A 14134-nucleotide genomic window follows, 5' to 3' on the forward strand; every position below is an offset into this window, starting at 1 on the left:
CTTGGTTCTAATTGAACAGAAATTTCTATGAACTTGTAAGAACTGTGTAGGACATGAATCAGTCTGTGTCAGATCCTGAATTTGAAATTTCCACTGAAGTCACGGGTAAGAGACAAGTGGAACCAAGATCTAGGCCATTTGCTTTTTGAAGTTTGCAAAGACTGCTAAATTGTGCCAGTGGTAGTTCACTCTTTGCAACATAGTACGCTGTTCTAAACAGATTTTTCAGGTTTATTTTTAGTATGTTATTTGCAATTGGTGTTTGTTCTGGGAAAGATATTGCAGACTGAGCAATAATGCATTTCTTGCATTTCTCATGGGTTCTAATGGGGGCTTTTCTTAAAATGACTGGTCCCAGTAACAAAGGCGCTTGTCGACTCAGAAATCGAGAGAAAACCAACAACACACCCGGCAGAACATTATGTTATTTACACGGATGCACATAAGTGGTCCGCATGTGTGCATTCGCTGTCAAAATAAAAGACGCGCACCAGATAAGAAGTTGCAACGCGCGTTTGCGTCCATATAAAAAGCACTGTTTTTGTCCGCTAGAGTGGGATTTTCACGGCACATTCCGCACCACATCTCTGTGCGTTCATCATTTGTTTGAAGCCAGCTCACCTCCTGCAACCACTTTTCCGAGAATACGTGCTTCTTTTGTGGTTCGGACTCCTTCTGACATTTCTTTGGAGGTAGAGGAACACCAAAGTAATTGCTTAAAGGAGCTTCTTCGACATCTTTAAGAGTTTTAAACAAATGTCTGTCCTCCTCCAGAAAATCTTATGTATGCAAACACGCGTTGCAACTTCATATCTTGTGCGCGTGTGCTGGTATCATCAAAGATGAGCTTGTGGGGCCTTTTCGGGTTGAGGATGGAGTCAAGCTCAACTCCCAGTCCTACTGCCGGTTTCTGGAAGACACCTTCTTCAAGCAGTGGTACAGGAAGAAGTCTGCATCCTTCAAGAAAAACATGATTTTCATGCAGGACAATGCTCCATCACACGCGTCCAAGTACTCCACAGCGTGGCTGGCAAGAAAGGGTATAAAAGAAGAAAAACTAATGACATGGCCTCCTTGTTCACCTGATCTGAACCCCATTGAGAACCTGTGGTCCATCATCAAATGTGAGATTTACAAGGAGGGAAGACAGTACACCTCTCTGAACAGTGTCTGGGAGGCTGTGGTTGCTGCTGCACGCAATGTTGATGGTGAACAGATCCAAACACTGACAGAATCCATGGATGGCAGGCTTTTGAGTGTCCTTGCAAAGAAAGGTGGCTATATTGTTGGCTGATTTATTTTTGTTTTGTTTTTGAATGTCAGAAATGTATATTTGTGAATGTGGAGATGTTATATTGGTGTCACTGGTAAAAATAAATAATTGAAATGGGTATATATTTGTTTTTTGTTAAGTTGCCTAATAATTATGCACAGTAATAGTCACCTGCACACACAGATACAGTGGGGCAAAAAAGTATTTAGTCAGCCACCGATTGTGCAAGTTCCCCCACTTAAAATGATGACAGAGGTCAGTAATTTGCACCAGAGGTACACTTCAACTGTGAGAGACAGAATGTGAAAAAAAAATCCATGAATTCACATGGTAGGATTTGTAAAGAATTTATTCGTAAATTAGGGTGGAAAATAAGTATTTGGTCACCTCAAACAAGGAAAATCTCTGGCTCTCACAGACCTGTAACGTCTTCTGTAAGAAGCTTTTCTGTCCCCCACTCGTTACCTGTATGAATGGCACCTGTTTGAACTCATCATCTGTATAAAAGACACCTGTCCACAGCCTCAAACAGTCAGACTCCAAACTCCGCCATGGCCAAGACCAAAGAGCTTTCGAAGGACACCAGGAAAAGTATTGTAGACCTGCACCAGACTGGGAAGAGTGAATCTACAATAGGCAAGCAGCTTGGTGTGAAAAAAATCAACTGTGGGAGTAATCATCAGAAAATGGAAGACATACAAGACCACTGATAATCTCCCTCGATCTGGGGCTCCACGCAAGATCTCATCCCGTGGGGTCAAAATGATCATGAGAACGGTGAGCAAAGATCCCAGAACCACACGGGGGGACCTGGTGAATGACCTGCAGAGAGCTGGGACCAAAGTAACAAAGGTCACCATCAGTAACACACTACAACGGCAGGGAATCAAATCCCGCAGTGCCAGACGTGTTCCGCTGCTGAAGCCAGTGCATGTCCAGGCCCGTCTGAAGTTTGCCAGAGAGCACATGGATGATACAGCAGAGGATTGGGAGAATGTCATGTGGTCAGATGAAACCAAAGTAGAACTTTTTGGTATAAACTCAACTCGTCGTGTTTGGAGGAAGAAGAATACTGAGTTGCATCCCAAGAACACCATACCTACTGTGAAGCATGGGGGTGGAAACATCATGCTATGGGGCTGTTTTTCTGCCAAGGGGACAGGACGACTGATCCGTGTTAAGGACAGAATGAATGGGGCCATGTATCGTGAGATTTTGAGCCAAAACCTCCTTCCATCAGTGAGAACTTTGAAGATGAAACGAGGCTGGGTCTTCCAACATGACAATGATCCAAAACACACCGCCCGGGCAACAAAGGAGTGGCTCCGTAAGAAGCATTTGAAAGTCCTGGAGTGGCCTAGCCAGTCTCCAGACCTCAACCCCATAGAAAATCTGTGGCGGGAGTTGAAAGTCCGTGTTGCTCGGCGACAGCCCCAAAACATCACTGCTCTCGAGAAGATCTGCATGGAGGAATGGGCCAAAATACCAGCTACTGTGTGTGCAAACCTGGTACAGACCTATAGTAAACGTTTGACCTCTGTTATTGCTAACAAAGGTTATGTTACAAAGTATTGAGTTGTATTTTTGTTATTGACCAAATACTTATTTTCCACCCTGATTTACGAATAAATTCTTTACAAATCCTACCATGTGAATTCATGGATTTTTCTTTCACATTCTGTCTCTCACAGTTGAAGTGTACCTCTGGTGCAAATTACTGACCTCTGTCATCATTTTAGGTGGGGGAACTTGCACAATCGGTGGCTGACTAAATACTTTTTTGCCCCACTGTATGCCCCTAAATTAGCTAAAAGTAAAAACAAACTAAAAACTACTTCCAAAAACATTCAGCTTTGATATTAATGAGTTTTTTGGGTTCATTGAGAACATGATTGTTGTTCAATAATAAAATTATTCCTCAAAAATACAACTTGCCTAATAATTCTGCACTCCCTGTAGTCTGATTTGTCATAACTTTTCCGTTTTGTGGTAAGCTTTTCTTTGGCTGTCACTTCTTCACCCTGACGTCTCTTATTTGGCTCAGCAGAACTAAAATATATATCCTGCTGCTTTTACACACACACACATAACGGTCAGCGATTCTCTGCGCGATCAACCTCTCACATGTTTAAGCTTGCTGCAGGAGATTTCACTTGTCATGTTTGCATAGTAAGCTAACGATTGATAAGACGATGTCAGAGGAATTGGTGCGCAAATTATCATCACTCACCAATCAGTACAGTCGCTCTCTATACACAGTTCGCGCGACTGCAAAGTGAAAGCAAAAAACAAGCGCAAATTCAAACGCGATTTCAATATGTCACATATTGACAGTGGCTCACCGATGCCAATGACATAATTACCCAGCTACATTTCCGAAAGAATGCAAAAGCATTGACATATATTTTTCCTTCCTACAATAGCCCGACGGGCAGGGCAGAGATAGATTTTGGTAGCCCGACTGGAAAAATCGCTAGCCCCGGGACGTCGGGCTAGCGATTTTGCAAGCCCTGTGTTACAGGCATGGCCCTTTAAGGATGAAGCCTGATGGGAAATGTATTCGGGATGTGTGTAGCGGGACTGCCTGGTGTGTGTGTGAAGAGAGAAAGCGGAGAAGGGGGAAAAGTAACGGTTAGCTACAGAAGAGACGAAAATAAAATAAATAAAAGGAATATAATAACTCCCTCGACAGCCAGAGTTGTGTCGGCGATGCTCGCTGTGAGTAAACTGTTTCAGCCCACTGTACGCGGTGTTCGTGCCTTAGAGAAGAAATAAAGTTCGGTGAAGCAGTTTCCTACGCCTCCTTCGATCTTTTTGCTAGCGGAGTTGACCTGTATAGTAAGCTGTTGCCGGCTACGAGTCAGTTACGGAACCTTCAAGTAACTGCCAGAGGTTTCCTTACTACGGTTCGGGGCCGCGGATCTGGCGCGGTAACACCTGTATCTGATTGAGGAGTCACTCATCTTTGGAAAAGAGAGTTTATTACAGAGAAATGGCTCTTTCCAAAATAAAAGCTATACTATACGCTTCTTCTGGGCTATATTCTCAGCAGCATATTGTAGCGGGTCAGGGCTGTTCGGGGTTCTGTTTGTACAGTTATGTTTTGTTTATGTTGCCATAGTGACGGGTGACGCCCTCTCGCTGCGACGGTGTGTCCTTCCGGGGTCAGAGGGCGCCCTGTGTGTTGTTGTTGTTGTTGCTGTGCGGTTGCCGCGCTGAGCAGTTAGCTAGCGGCAGTGTTCTTCTGCAGATGTCAATAAACGGCTGTGCTCCCTGGCTAGCTCACGGGAAGCAAGACCAAACGACACCTCCGTCTCCTCGTTGTCTGAGCTCGCCACATTAGTGTCAGAAGTGGGATGATGGTGGCACCCCATGTTCTGACCCGAGTGACTTTTCCCCCGCCGGTGCGCCAAAAGAAGGCACCTGGACATTTGCAGGACTTTGTGTGGGGCAATGGGGTCGTCAGGGACGACTGACCCCTTAGGTGGGGGGCTATGTAGCGGGTCAGGGCTGTTCGGGGTTCTGTTTGTACAGTTATGTTTTGTTTATGTTGCCATAGTGACGGGTGACGCCTTCTCGCTGCGACGGTGTGTCCTTCCGGGGTCAGAGGGCGCTCTGTGTGTTGTTGTTGCTGTGCGTTGCCGCGCTGAGCAGTTAGCTAGCGGCAGTGTTCTTCTGCAGATGTCAATAAACGGCTGTGCTCCCTGGCTAGCTCACGGGAAGCAAGACCAAACAATACCTCCGTCTCCTCCTTGTCTGAGCTCGCCACAATATTAAACATATCAGGTCCCCACAAGGAGAATCATGTGCTAACGGCTGTCTAAATGACTCGGGTAAAGCTTTTAGCATGCATGCTTGTTGTTTTTGTCTGCTTCCACTTGTCTTTGCACTAGGATGATGTCGGCGTAAATGTGCAGTCATATTCGTTGTGTTCCCACTAGTGCTGTCAGCGTTAATCTCATTGAAATGACGTTAACGCCACAACACGGCAAATCTCCGTTAACGAGCTACCCCTGCGTGGGGCTAGACGGCCAACACATTAACGAGCTAACTGCGCTAACACACTAGTTCCCACCCATGTAATTGAGCATTGCGTGGCACATCCAACATACTGTTTTACTTTAGTCCATGACGCGCTTACCTTCAGGGTCATACGTCACATGAAAACCAAAAGAATTCCAAACGCCACATCTGAATGAGGGTGGTGGAGGTTCAATTTGCCATGTTGCAAGGAGAGCTTAACTTCTGTCTCGCTAGCTTGCCCTGCGCTCTTCCTTCTGACCATGCTGTCTGTGTTGAACGCTCAGTGGATCTGCGCTCGACAGTGCAGCCTAGGCGGAGTAGTCGAACGCAGATTCACTGAGCGCTCAACACAGACAGCATCGTCAGAAGGAAAGTTGATAAAATAAATTACAAATGTTGTATTGTTCGATACATATGCGTACCGAACCGAAAGCACTGTATCGAACGGTTCAATATCGATACGAGTATCGTTGCACCCCTAGTAGATATATATATATATATACACACAGAGTTTCAGAGAGGTGTAATGACGCTGTCGTCGTGGCACATGGTGGCCAAACTCTGTAGGTGACTTTCACGGCAATGTGTCTCACAGTTTCATTCAGCCAGTGATGGAGAACGTTTGTCATACACCGTAGATTAGACGGTACAACAAATGATGTGGTTGAATTAAGTAAAAATTTTCTTACTACATGATGGACAAAAATCTATATTTTCCCATATTTCTGCGGCATATCCTATTCACCAAACTTTTAAGTGAGCTGAACAACTCAAAAGTGACAACAAACATCAGCGCTCACTACACACAAACACGTCCCATTATAGATCAGACTGGTCTAATCTTTTGTGCCGATCCGTTAAATGTGCTGTGTTGAAAGAGATAAGTACTTATGGAAAAGACACCGGGGTGCTCATTCATACATGTAGCCAACACGTACAGATGCTGTCAGATTAAATCGTGTATTTGAAAGGTCTAAAAAACACAAAAGTGCCATGAGAGCTAGCACTCTATCTTCCTCTGTCTCCTATACACACATAAACATTAACACAAGCAGCTACAAAATATGGAGGGACTGACAACATGCGTAGCTGTCTTTTATGTTGGCAAAACTCGTCAGAATTCACAATTCTGCTAACGGAGTGTTAGAGAGAAGGAGAGTGCCAAAGGCAGGGTGGGGGTGGGCACAGAGAGGTAGGAACCACAGACTTGAAAGAAAGGGAGAGAGGGAACGACAGGTTGATTTATTCAAAGAGTGAGGAGTGGGTGAATCAAACTTTAATGGCTTTTGGGAGTGCACACTGTTCTCCCTCTCCCTTCAATCTTGCCCCTTTCCAGGCTTTCCTTGTGCGCTCTCACCTTACTTTCTTTACTCCTCGCTTTTTCTCTCCCCTTGTCTCCCTCTCCCCGAAATACACTTTCCGATGGTCACTCGCAAACATGAGCCCTCCCTTTTTTTGACAGACAAATTCTCCACCCATCTCTGCGTAGCACACAAATCAAGGTGCTCTTCATGCTCAGCGGGATAAAGTAAATGACAGAAAGATAAAGAGAGGAAGAGAAGGTGATTTACCTTCACGAATGGCAGAGTATGTGATGCCCTGGCAGTATGTGTTGTGTTAACCCTTGGACTGGAAAGGATGCGGGAAAAAATTGGTGTACAGGCTCGACAATCTCTCTGACAACTCCCTTAAGTAGCTATTTTGTCCAGAAAGGCTCACTGAAGTCTAAAAATTAATCAGTCAAAAAAGAAAAGAACCTATTCCATTCAGAATGAGCAATGCAGACATGAAGTTCAGCTTACCTATTGCAACACTTCAGAAAAGTAGGCATGATGTAAACTGTTAGCTGACAACAGAGGACAAAACATAGATCTCAATTTTCCACTCCCCACACCCAGTCCTCAGTGTTGGGTGTAAGGCGTATTAATGTGCCACGTGCTAATTTTTGTCATTACATTACAGATACAATTATGTTGTTACTTGCAAAGTAACAAAGATTCTGCCCCTATCTGCACATTGGGCAAATTAAAAAACACGTTTTTTTTCTTCTGCGCGGTTGTGCTACAGTCAACTGATGTCAGATGTGTGTGAGGGCAGGAAAATAAATGGTGGAGCAGTCTACTGCAGAGATATGGACTTACTTTAAGGACAAGAGAGTGATGGTAAAGCACAAACTGTGTTCAAGATGGAGACGACTGCATTATACTGCTGACAGAACTCAAGTCCGCTGAAAGCATTTGCACAGACAGCGAGCTAACGCAAAGCTAGCCAAGAACCCAGAGTGATAAAGATGAGTGCATTCCCACCCCGGCCCAGCAGCCAGAGCCTGAACTTCAACAGGTAAAAAACAGCAGTGACGAGCAGTCCTGTTTATGTTTCTGAAATAGAACCACTGTGTCAACTGAAGTGTCTTTAGGCTGGTTTTGATCGTTGCGTTGTCGGTTTATTGTCGGTTTTGTGTTCATAGGTCCTATGTGTGTCCTCATTACGATAGGGTCTGGGACAGTCTGTTTGTATAACATCATTATGAGCCAATGTGTTTCAGGTCATTTTATAGATTAACAAGAGAGTAACGTAATGAGCAGTGTAATGAATGACTTTCTCTGGTGAGTAATTAGGTAATGTACTGCACTACTTTTAAGAAAAGTAACAATTACCCCAACACTGCCAGTCATATTATTCATCGCCTTTCTGCTTAATTAGTTACGAGATTTTCAAGCGGACTTTATACTATTTGCGCCAAAGGCTTTACGTGGTTAGAAATCATTTTTGGTTTTTCTCTACATTTCGAACAGCATCCCATTTCTTCTCCAAAAATGGGGACGTACAACGTTTCCCTAGGATTAGATTCTGTGCACCAAAACTGTAGAAAGTGGAAAGTTATAAATGGTGCCTTAGGTGAGTAAAATATTGACTGCTTCCCATTTAACCTTCTCACTTTATCCATTTTTTTCCTCTTTCTTCATAAATCCCTCCATCCCTCCCTATGGGGCTCAGGGTCTTAGTGTCAAGCAGAATTCTCTTCGAGGCCTGCGCCTGTCAACCAGCCACCACTCAGCTCTGTAACCACTAGATTCAATTTCACCATAGGAGAGACCAGGAGAGATGATACTAATATAATTATGGGCCAAATCCGACTTTTAGGAGGTAAAAAGAGAGAGAGGGGGAGAAAATGAAAGAGAAAGGGAGTGAGTTTGCGAGTTTCATATCGAAAGCAGGTGTGTGTTTCTGTGCAGTGTGTTTGTGTTTGCGTGCAGTGCATATGTGGGATATGTAAACACTCAGTAACACATATTTCATGAGGATAATTTCAAAAGAAATGTATTTCACAACAAGCAAGACTTTTGTTTTCAAGTTCTCAGACAACCTTGCAAATGTAAAGATATAAGGCATCCATATACTGTATTTGCTTTTTAGGCTAAGATATTTTTTTCTTACCTGGTAAACAAATTACCTTCAGATGCTGCAACCCGCTAAGATACAGGGCAGAAGGTGATAAAATAGTAGAGATTGAATTTCAGCTTTCAGAAGTGAACAAAGGCAAAGAAGAAAGGAATATAACAGATTTGTCTATGTTCTACCTGACAGCGACAGAGGGCACATCAAATAGCAGGTGCCTCTGCTTTGCTGCCAAAGCCTACATCAAGCACTAAACAGCTCATTCGCAGGCATAATAGGAGCTCTCAAACACCCTCTGCCAATATTATCTAAAATATGAGTGCATTTGCCTCTGTGTTTGTGTGTTTAGCATGTGAAATGTCTTCATGCTATCCATCTCAAACCTGTGGGAGAAAGTAGTAGCCAACAACGGAAAGCTAAAACAATGAAGATTTGAATTCCACACGTTTATAAAACAAACGCATAAACAGGTAAAACCCTCTAATTAATCAAAAATATGAGAAAGCAGATAGATATTTGTCTAGCTAGAGTTTCTAAGAATGAGTCCTAATAGTATATTTCTATAAAAAAGAAAAGAAACAAAAACAGGCACAGCAACTCGCCAGAATGGAGGGCTTTTCTTTCTTTAGATGTCTGACTTTCACCTGAAGGGTTTCCACCTTGGGTTGTTCTGCTTTATATCATCAGCCATAGTTCATCAGAGATTACCGTAGGTTAGAGAGGGACACTGAGATATGGCTGATAGAAAATAGAGGCTGAGGAGGGATTTGCTCACCTGCCTGACATACCTGAGAGACAGTAAACAGATAAAGTTTGGGTATATATCACTAGGAGCCTCTTGCCTGTCTGCTTGTTTGCCAATACGTTTAATCCATCTATGCACCGCATTACAGCGCTGGTCAGAAGTCGGCTATACAATCTCATGTTCATCATTACTGCGTTATCCAAGACAGGATTCCACTGCATTGCATATTTACTGTAGGGAGGGGTGAATGAGAGTATTGACTAGAGGACGAAAAAGATATGCTATCTGAATTCTGCAATATTGTGAGTGGAGGGCTCAACCAAAATAAAGAAAAGCACATTTTACTATAGTGATGCTTTGCAGGGGTCATTGGAAACTGAGTAGAGATAATGGCTATAAACTCTGAATAAATGTATCTGTGTGAAGTGTATATATATATATATATATATATATATATATATATATATATATATATATATATATATATTAGGGGTGCAACGATACACAAAATTCACGGTTCGGTTCGGTTCGATACTTTGGTGTCACGGTTCGATATTTTTTCGATACAAAAAAATGTTCATGCCTTTTTAATTTGTCATTTATTAAAATTATAAATATATATTTTAACTCAAAAGTACAGTTTTTAAATTTAACCCTAACCCTTGTGCGTGTTTTTTATTTTGACAGCGAATGCGCACCTGCGGACCACTTATGTGCAGCCCTGGTTATTTAGCTCGTCATATCGCAGCCACAGAAATTCTTTTGTCCATGAAACCATAAAGCTGCACTTTCTTTTTGCCTTATAGTCTGATTTGTCATAACTTCTCCGTTTTGTGGTAAGCTTTTCTTTGGCTGTCACTTCTTCACCCTGACCTGTCTTATTTGGCTCAGCAGAACTAAAATATATATGCTGCTGGTTTTACACACGCACTCACATAAGCTCAGCGATTCTCTGCGCGATCAACCTCTCACATGTTTAAGCTGAGGGAGATTTCACTTGTCATGTTTGCATAGTAAGCTAACGATTAATAAGACGATGTCAGAGGAATTGGTGCACAAATTATCATCACTCACAGATCAGTGCTGTCGCTCTCTATACACAGTTCGCACGATTGCAAAGTGAAAGCAAAAAAACAAGCACAAATTCAAACGCGATTTCAATATGTCACATATTGACAGTGGCTCACCGATGCCAATGACATAATTACCCAGCTACATTTCCGAAAGAATGCAAAAGCATTGACATATATTTTTCCTTCCTACAATAGCCCGACGGGCAGGGAAGAGATAGATTTTGGTAGCCCGACTGAAAAAAATCGCTAGCCCCAGGACGTCGGGCTAGCGATATTGCAAGCCCTGTATCTGATTGAGGAATCACTCATCTTTGGAAAAGAGAGTTTATTACAGAGAAATGTCTCCTTCCAAAATAAAAGCTATACTATCCGCTTCTTCTGGGCTATATTCTCAGCAGCATAAGGAGAATCATGTGCTAACAGCTGTCTAAATGACTCGGCTAAAGTTAGTAGCATGCTTGCTTTTTTTTGTCTGCTTCCACTTGTCTTTGCACTAGGATGATGTCGGCGTAAATGTGCAGTCATATTCGCTGTGTTCCCACTAGTGCTTTCAGGTTAATCTCGTTGAAATGACCTTAACGCCACAACATGGCAAATCTCAGTTAACGAGCTACCGCCGATCGCCCCGTGCATGGGGCTAGACGGCCAACACGTTAACGAGCTAACTGCGCTAACACACTAGTTCACACCCATGTAATTGAGCATTGCATGGCACATCCAACATACTGTTTTACTTTAGTCCATGACTCGCTTACCTTCAGGGTCATACGTCACATGAAAACCAAAATAATTCCAAACGCCAGATCTAAATGAGGGTGGGGGAGGTCCATGTTGCAAGGAGAGCTTAACTTCTGTCTTGCTAGCTTGCCCTGCGCTCTTCCTTCTGACTATGCTGTCTGTGTGGAGCGCTCAGTAGATCTGTGCTCGACAGTGCAGCCTAGTCGAACGCAGATTCACTGAGCGCTCAACACAGACAGCATCGTCAGAAGGAAAGTTGATAAAATAAATTACAAATGTTGTATTGTTCGATACATATGCGTACCGAACCTAAAGCACTGTATCGAACGGTTCAATATCGATACGAATATCGTTGCACCCCTAATATATATATATATGTGTGTGTGTGTGTGTGTGTGTGTGTGTGTGTGTGTGCGTGTGTGTGCGTAAGCGAGAATGACAAAAAAATGCTGGAGAGAACGAGGATTAGATGAGAATAAATGACTAAAAAAATAAAAAAGAAGGAAACTGTGTTCAAGAACAAGGATTGTCTGAACAGCAGGAGGTGGCACACACTGGGCGCACTTAACAGAAGCTGTTTCTGGTGGCGTTTGATATTATTTCAGTGGCACTGACCGGCTCCCGGTGGGTGAGTGTAAGGGTCAGGCAGCTGAGCTGAGGAGTGTGTGAGGTATTGGGAAGGTTGGTCTTTAAATAACGGATGGGCTCCAAATTGCTCAGATCTCGGTGCTGCACAGACGCACACTCAGCAAAAGCTTTTGAGCTTGTCAACAGAGGGCTCCCTTTATAGAGGACTATTTGTTGAGTTTAGGGAATGTGAAAAAATGCTTCTCAGTGTGTTGTACGTTCACTCTGCCTTCTCATCCTGTCACGGACCCGGTTCCGGGGACTCGGGGTTCGTGAACAGTGTGGACCTTTATTGTTATTAGTGTATTGGATGTATGTTTGCTGCACTGTGTTCTTGTGTTCAATGCTGGTGTGTGTATGTGTGTGAGGCTGGAGGATGAAGGACAGCCACCTGCAGGCCTGATGGGTGTGGCCCTGCCAGCTGCTGGTCACGCCTAGCTTACCACACACCTGCTTCTGATCAGGATCGTCGGGGGAGCTACTTAACAGAGCGATGGAGCTTCCTCCGGCGCAGGATCGTTGAGTTAGACTCCATGTCAGTGTTTGTAGTGCTGGTCAGTGTATGCCTGCTGGAGTTGGTGCCATAACGGCTGTGTCTGTGTTTTTTCCTCAGGAGAGTGGAACACAGGACTGCAAGACACACGGGGTGTGTGAAGGCACAGGGGCAGAGAGCACGGGATACCAGCACTTGGGAGAAGACACGTCACGGGAGTCGAGGGAGCACTTTTGGAGATTCAATGTGTGGTGTACATTTACCTCACTGTAAATAAACCCACTGTTCATTTCATTAAGTCCAGCGTTTGGGTCCTTTCTCCAACATCCCCCACGGTCTGCCCCCCAGACCGTGACACATCCAGTAATGGATTTGTGTTGTAGCCCATCTGCTGTTCCATCAAAACATTATTTTAGGTAATAGTTGTCGCTCTTTGTATCCGGTCTCTGCTGCTGGCTGCCTAACTGTGTGGATGCTGTAAATCTGGCGAGCTCATTAGCACTGACAGAGGGAATGCTAGCAGCCCACCTGCTCCCCTTCACCCTCTTTATGGCTCTACAAATTAAAATGACATTTACACACACTCTCTGCTATTCTGCCTCCTGCACTGCTCACCTTGCCACTCACATTGCTTCATCTGGACAGTGCCGTCGAGCCTCACTTCATAACACCTCCTGTCCTATTTCTTCGAAAAACCCACGAGAATCTTTGTGTTGTTTCTGGTCTTTTCTTTCCGTCCTGCGTTCTCTGTCACTTGCGGTAAATCTCATTGTTTGAATCCTTTGTTTGTCGCCTCTGCTTTGTTACTTCTGCCACTCTTTCATCCTCCACACTCATCGCCGTTTCCCATCTTCTCCTTTGATGCGCTGATGGCACTTTAACCCGCAGTCATTGTGGCATGTCCAGTGAGTGACAGCATGATGAAGTGATGTTGCAGCATGTTTGCTTTGCCCGCTAAAGGTCGCTTAGGGTCACGGAAGTAATGAGGCCATAAAAATGCAGGTAACTAAAGTTGCTGAGAAATAATATAAGGTGGCGAAAAGGGTAGAGGAAGGAGAAACAGGGCAAAATGAGGAAGAGGCTGACTTGAAATGAAGGAAAACAGTTGCCAAAACTGGCAAAGGATTTAAGTGGAAAAGAGAGTGGCTTAATAAAGAGCTCTGTGCGTACAGATTGGACTGTGTGCTGCATTGTGATTGCAACGCAGTCGTGAAAATATGAATGAAATTGCAGTGTCTCATTTTGTCGAGCAAAGTACGCAGTTTAGTTCACTGAGATGTGTGATAAAACATATTTCACTTGCATTAGTCTAACATTGTGTTTGCACACACACACATGGTTTGCATGTTTTCTTTTCAGCGATGGCTCACTTTACAGGCTTACACTATTTCCAATGTAAAGAAATGCTGGGGAAAACTCGGATATATGTACTGCCTGGGACTACACTGGAGTATGATTTATTTCCACTCTCTATAGCCTCAAACAAATAAGCTTAAATTTTTTAATCAATAGGATGCCAGGATTGACAGCAGTAGTAATTCAGTAAGTGATGCAAGGGAACTAACAGTATGTGAGTGACTGAGGGTCAAACGCAGCCCTGTTTAATGGCTTTCTCAAGGCTAAACTGAATCCTGTTGTTTGCAGAGCTTGAAACGTCTGCATGTGGACTATAAGTGAGTCCCACACAACTTAGCGGCGGTTCAATGCAATGGCCTGAGAGAATCTTCCCTGGTGGGTGATCTAAACAGCCTCGTCTAAACAGT

At 43.7% G+C, this 14134-nt stretch overlaps 1 protein-coding gene across 1 annotated transcript in view; it reads right to left on the reverse strand.

The window, feature by feature from the left end:
- Positions 1-14134, reverse strand: part of cdh23 (cadherin-related 23) — a 197426-nt gene that overhangs the window by 134627 nt on the left and 48665 nt on the right. The window lies entirely within an intron of this gene.

This window comes from Aulonocara sp. 'chitande type north' Nkhata Bay, linkage group LG13 (genome assembly GCF_057382095.1).
Source record: "Aulonocara sp. 'chitande type north' Nkhata Bay isolate Kocher_YH1m ecotype deep benthic linkage group LG13, A_spYH_male_GT1.1, whole genome shotgun sequence".
In the NCBI taxonomy this organism is placed as follows: domain Eukaryota; kingdom Metazoa; phylum Chordata; class Actinopteri; order Cichliformes; family Cichlidae; genus Aulonocara; species Aulonocara sp. 'chitande type north' Nkhata Bay.